The sequence below is a fragment of the Argiope bruennichi genome, chromosome 10 (genome assembly GCF_947563725.1).
Source record: "Argiope bruennichi chromosome 10, qqArgBrue1.1, whole genome shotgun sequence".
Classification (NCBI taxonomy): Eukaryota; Metazoa; Arthropoda; class Arachnida; order Araneae; family Araneidae; genus Argiope; species Argiope bruennichi.
The window spans coordinates 94,515,971-94,521,970 of NC_079160.1; the positions used below are offsets into that span (position 1 = coordinate 94,515,971).

The following is a 6,000-nucleotide window of genomic DNA, read 5'->3' on the forward strand; positions in this document are numbered from 1 at the left end:
TTTAAAATAATGTTCGAAACGATGTAGAAACTAGAGGAAACTTCCAATGAAATCTTGTTTCCAGATATAACATATTCTTAACTTTTGTATGACTATACAATGTGTTTGCCCTATGCAATGGTTAAGTATCTACTTTCAAAATAAGGCCCAAAGTGGCTTTGGTAAATGGAAAAATGAATTAGATACTACTAATCAAAATCCAGTTATCATGCACAACATTATGCATTTAAAGAAAATTATATTTCGTCAATTAAAATAAAAATACCCCAAAACATCGTTAGAATTAATTCAAGAAAACTGCAATTGAAAAGATTTATTTTAAAATTGTGTTCCAGAATGGTAATGAATAAACTATTTACCTTAATCAAGAAATATGAAGCTACAGAGATACTTTTTAAATAAAATTTCATCATTTTAATATATTAGAAAATATACTCAGTTAGATGGGAAATTACTCTATTAATAATATCTCATTTTTGATTATTATGGATAATTTAATGAAAATTGTATTAGAAAATCTCATGTACATTGATAGAGTCCTAACAAATTTTTAAAAAATGTCATTGACCGCCACTGTATATATTTTGATACTTTAGACTGGCACAGCATAAAAAAAAATTGAGTTCATAATATATTGTCACATTTTTATTTATTTATTTTTCTTTTATCATATTTTATTAGTAAATATTCAGAATTTTGTCTTGTGCAAAAAAAGGATTTTTCTTCGTTCTGCCTTTTTTTCGTTTACCCTTTTATTTAATTTTTAAATTAAAGTATGTTAAAATTACAGAGTACGCATGATTTTGAAAACATATGAGCGTTATAATAATCTATCGTAGCTTTAAAATGAATTTAATAAATAGAAATTGGGGAAAAATAATGTACTAAAGTAGTTTTACAATTTTTGTCTCATAAAGTCTTATTGTACAAATTAATAACATAATTTCAACTGCATAATTTAGCAATTTATCAAACGTATATCAACTTTATTTATAAAAAACATTGTTTATCTTGGCAGAGATCTCAGTATTTAGTTTCTAGAAACTAAATTAAGTACTTTAAAATTGAATATAATGAAGCATAAAAATTATTTCAACACTAAAGAATCTTAATCTTCAGAACTCCAAAATATCTTTTAAAGTTCACTTAATATTGAATTCAAAACTTTAAATCAGATTTAACTGAAGTAATCTCGAGACCGAAATGATATAGCTAAATATTCAACACTAACTTTACATTTCCACTTTCGAGGATAATTTGTTTAGGGCGCGGAACTGCCGTGGGCAGTAATCTAATTTCAATTCAATATCCACCGACCAAGGATCGTTGAAAAGACATTAGTTTGAGAATCCGCCAGCTGTAAGGCTAATTATCTAATATATTTCCGTCATTGTGTCTGTTGTTAAATAAACAAAAATTATTTGATTAATATTACTCTCGAACATTACTTCAAAAAAAAAGATGCAGACACAGTTACAGCGAAAATCCATCATCTCACAAATTTATTATAAAAAGAGCTGACACAAGGCGAGATACTTAAAGATGAGTTAATTGTCTCAGGAGAAAAAGATTAATCTATTTAATAGGGATGCAATGGGTTCGTTTGTAAGTTCATCAGATTCATCCCATGCATATTCATTATTCAATAAAAATAAACATTATTATTTAAAGGAATCCACCTTTCATTGCTTTTTTTCACTTAAGAGAATTCTTATGTCATTACGGAATTCTATACATTTTTATAGAACTGAACACTTTAACAACGGATATCTCAAATTATTAATGTATGAAAATTTGATTGCCAAATGTGCATGTGTTATTTATTTGATTTTAAATAATAGATATCCCCTGTATAAATATTTATCTAATGATAATAAGGCTTCAGATCCTATATTATTTTTATCTTAATTTCTATTTTTTCAATTATATATCATTCAATTTCAATTATATATTCGTACATTATTTTTATGGCACTTTTTCTTTTGTTAAAAGATTTGATAAAATACTAAATATCTTTCATTGTTTTACACATTGCTTAAAATACGAAAAGTTTGAAAGAATTCATTGCCATAAAATTCCAAGAAAATTAATGGAGAAAAAAAAATGTAATCAGTATTTATATATCATTCGATTTCAAAAGATATAAGTGAAACTATTCTAAAACATAATTGTATATTTTGTCTACGAAGTTATGTAAGAATTTGTAGAAATTTCAAACTAAAAGGCAGAAATTTAATTAAAAAAATCTATTTATTTGCAAAATAATTATATTGTAAATTATTATTTACTCTAAACCATTTTATATTGTAAATTATTGTATATTGTAACATCACAATTTTCCGACTTTTTTCAAATAATAACGTTTTCGATATATCGCATTGTAGTCAATATTTTATTTGCAAAAGGTATTATATAAAGGCAGAATGAATGAATCAATGTGAAATTTATTTATGTATCAGTTTCTTTCAAAAATATTTTTAACCAATGTTTTGAATATTCCCCGTAGTGGGCATTGAAATACCCATATATAAAACTATAATAGAAAAATGCTGCGAAAGCACAAGTTAGGGCACGATTTTGACATGCTACGGAACTTCAAATATTTGAAGAATCGCATAAGCTCCAGTTCGCTTAAACCTCGAACAAATATTTCAATAAGTCCAGCTTTAATAATATGCCGGAGATAATATATCTCTTTACGTCGCTTTCCCTCCAGGTACAGATGCAGCAAAATAAGATTTTATTTCCTTCAGATCCTCTGCAGAATTTCATTCCTTTTGAGTTTTGTAAGAATACAATCCTTTAATTAAACGATAATAATAGAACTTCGTCGCTGCGGGATAGTAATAAAAATTCAATTTATTCGAAGATTTCAATAACGGAATAAATCTAAAAGGACTACAGAAAGATTAAATGTTAACTTCTAAATGTAAAACAAAGATAAAACATCTATTTTAATGTTGTAAACTTTTAAAAAATACTACTACAATTAACAGAGAATGGCCAACAGCATTATTACGATATTCACTTGCATTTAGAATATTGTCGATATATCTTATATTATCTTATATTAATAAGGGCATAATTAATAAATAAAATTAAGTCATTTCAATAAATGCAATCAAAATATTTATTATTAAAATCTTATAGAAATTATTAATGTAAATACAAAATTTTTTTATATACTGACATTGTTCATCATTTTAAATACAATAATTGTTCAAAAAAATTAAAAAAAAAAAACGCCCCACTTCATATTTAATTTTTTAAACTTTATAATAAAAATAGGGCAATTCTTATTCTCTTTGATTAAATATAATAAAAAAGAAATACGTTTTTGAACAAATTAAGGTTTTCAAAAGCTAATTCACTTGCAATCATACAAGGTAAGGAGTAAAAGACATATTTTTAAGCAGAAAAGACGTTTTCTTGAAGCAAAAGAAATTATGAATTTTTAGCTCTTTCAATATGTTAAAATATTGTCTATATTCAAAATAAATTTGAATTACAGTCAAGTTTCAAAGTATTATCAATTCATATCAAGAATCGAAATACAAAATTTTTAATATAATTTTTAATAATTAAAAACAATCAAATTTCCAAAATTGCATTATGATTCTCTTTATTACTTTATTTCCCTCAGATACATATGATAACATAGATTTTTCAAATACTTGAATATAAATTAATTGGATTAACAGTTGAGAAATAAGTTCATCAAAACACCATTTACTACTCTTTTTAAATAATACCTCAAAATGATGTTAGCTTATCTCGATGACGTGATTACATCAATTTATTTGAGCACTTCTAAAGTACTCTTTGTTTACTGAGTTCCTTTTTTCCTTTATTTTGTAAAGAAGCATGGGAATTCGGTGAGTATTCGGTAAAGAATTATAACAGAAAATAAAGATTCTCAATGTCATAAAAATTCTTCTATTATCGGAAATCTATATAGCTTATAATCTTGATTACTTTCAGCAAATAAATTTTTCACAATTTTTTTTATTGAAAAGCAAAAGATAAATCAAAATGCATTAAACAGGAAATAATTTCCAAATTAAATACTTTATTTTCAATACGCTTTCGAAACTGATTAATTTCTTGAAAGACAATTTTATTGTAATTTGCCGATTTTAGAAAATATGTTAATTATTGAAAAAAGTAAATTTTTGAAAATGAATTAATCTGGTTCAGGACAATTTCTTCACTTTTCCTAACTTCCGGTTCTGTAATATCGTTGAAAACTGTTCTTGATAAAATATCGTTTGCATAAAATAAATACAAAAATATGGCTTAAGAATTAAATTTGAAATAAAACCTTATTAAATGTTAATTGTTAAAATAAAAAAAAACTTAAAAAAAACAACTAGACCGCTTTCTTTTTTTTACTCTACAAATTAAGAATTTCGAAGGAGACTATTAAAATTAATTAAATAGAATTAGGAATGCTATTGTGAAAATTATTTTGAAGTCAAAATTGGAAGTATTTCTGTTGTAGATTAAAATGATTTGTAATTTAAACTAGGAAATTTAAGAAATTCATAAGATAAGTTTAATCAAAAATAAAATTTATACTAGTTATTAAAAAGTTTTTAAATTATGAGATACGGTTTCACAACTGAAATTGAAATATAAACTACAAATACTAAAAATTTAATCTTTAAAAATATATGTTTCTCTTTAAATTAATAATGGTTAGCTAATCATTTTTTATCTAATTAGTTATAATTAATTTTTAATTAATTACGGCTGTTATTTTTTAGCAAATTAGTTTTAGATTAAAAATTTTGTTCGCTATTAGCACCCAAAAAGTACAAAGAGAAATTCGCGAACAGGAAAAAAAAAATTCTCAATTTTATGGAAGACTTTAATAAAACATGTAAAATTTCGTAATGTAATATTTGCATATTATTAAAAAAGATATTAAATTATGTATAAAGGAATATTTATATATAATTTAAACAGACGGAATATTTATAAAATTTAATTATGATCGCTATCAAATTATGATTTTGACTTCAAATTAAATTTGTAAAAAAAATGCAAACCATTTTGATTATATCGATGAAAAAAAAATACTAGGAGAATTGTATTCAGAATTATTTAAATAAGAAATTTTTTCTTCAAAAATCTTTTTAAAATAAAAATTAAAATATTGAATTTATCGTGTATCTTATTATTTATACCGTGAAAAGAAACTTTTCATGAAAAATTCCATCATAAGGGGGAAAAAAAAAACGTTAGATGTAATCATCCTTTAATTAAATAAAAGTAATAAAGAAATTTCCATGTGCGAATAAAAAAATAATTAAACCTACAAAATTTTATTTTTCAGATCCAGTTCATAAACGCTATTTTATCATTACCATTAGCGCTAATACAATTAATGGTCATAATTTTTAATCTGTAGAAACAGTCACAGAAAACTTTAATACAAAGTAAACTCCTTACCTCTCTTTCTTGCTTTCACACCTTCGAAAAAATTCTTCTACGGAATACTTTCCCTTGTTGCTAGTCTTTTCAGAAAATAACAACAGTTTCGTCCACAAATCAACCAAACTTGCATCTAAGTCCAGTTAAACGAGATCTAATAATCTACAATCGGTGGCCAGAACTTAACTGTTAACCCTTCTACTTCCAGGTCAGGTCGAAAACCATGATAAATACGAGAACAGAACGCAGAAAGAACATTCATTCACCGTTAGTGCAACTCTACTCTCTGTCTTTAGTCTAAAGTTTCAACCAGATGGCGCTAGTGTTCTCAGTAGAGGATTCGAAATTTCTCTTCTATGATAGCTCTCTCCAGCCGTGAAATCTTAAAAGTATTCGGTTGTCAAGCCAGGTGGAAGCCAGAATTGATGGCTCTACTGCCACTTCAGATTGTAGTAAATACTTTATTTATATATGCAGCACCGCTAAGAATAAGAAATACTTTACAGATAAATAGTCCAGTATTTGAGCAGATTCCTTCTATTGAGAAAATACGATTACGATTAA

General features: G+C 25.1%; 1 protein-coding gene across 2 annotated transcripts in view; it reads right to left on the bottom strand.

Moving 5' to 3' along the window:
• LOC129988435 (glycine receptor subunit alpha-2-like) overlaps positions 1-5,686 on the bottom strand; it is a 233,575-nt gene extending 227,889 nt beyond the window's left edge. For both annotated transcript variants that reach the window (XM_056096662.1, XM_056096661.1), the window contains exon 1: positions 5,455-5,686. The gene's annotated coding sequence lies outside the window, so the exon portion shown is untranslated. The remainder of the gene's footprint in view (positions 1-5,454) is intronic.
• Between the last annotated feature and the right edge of the window lie 314 nt (positions 5,687-6,000).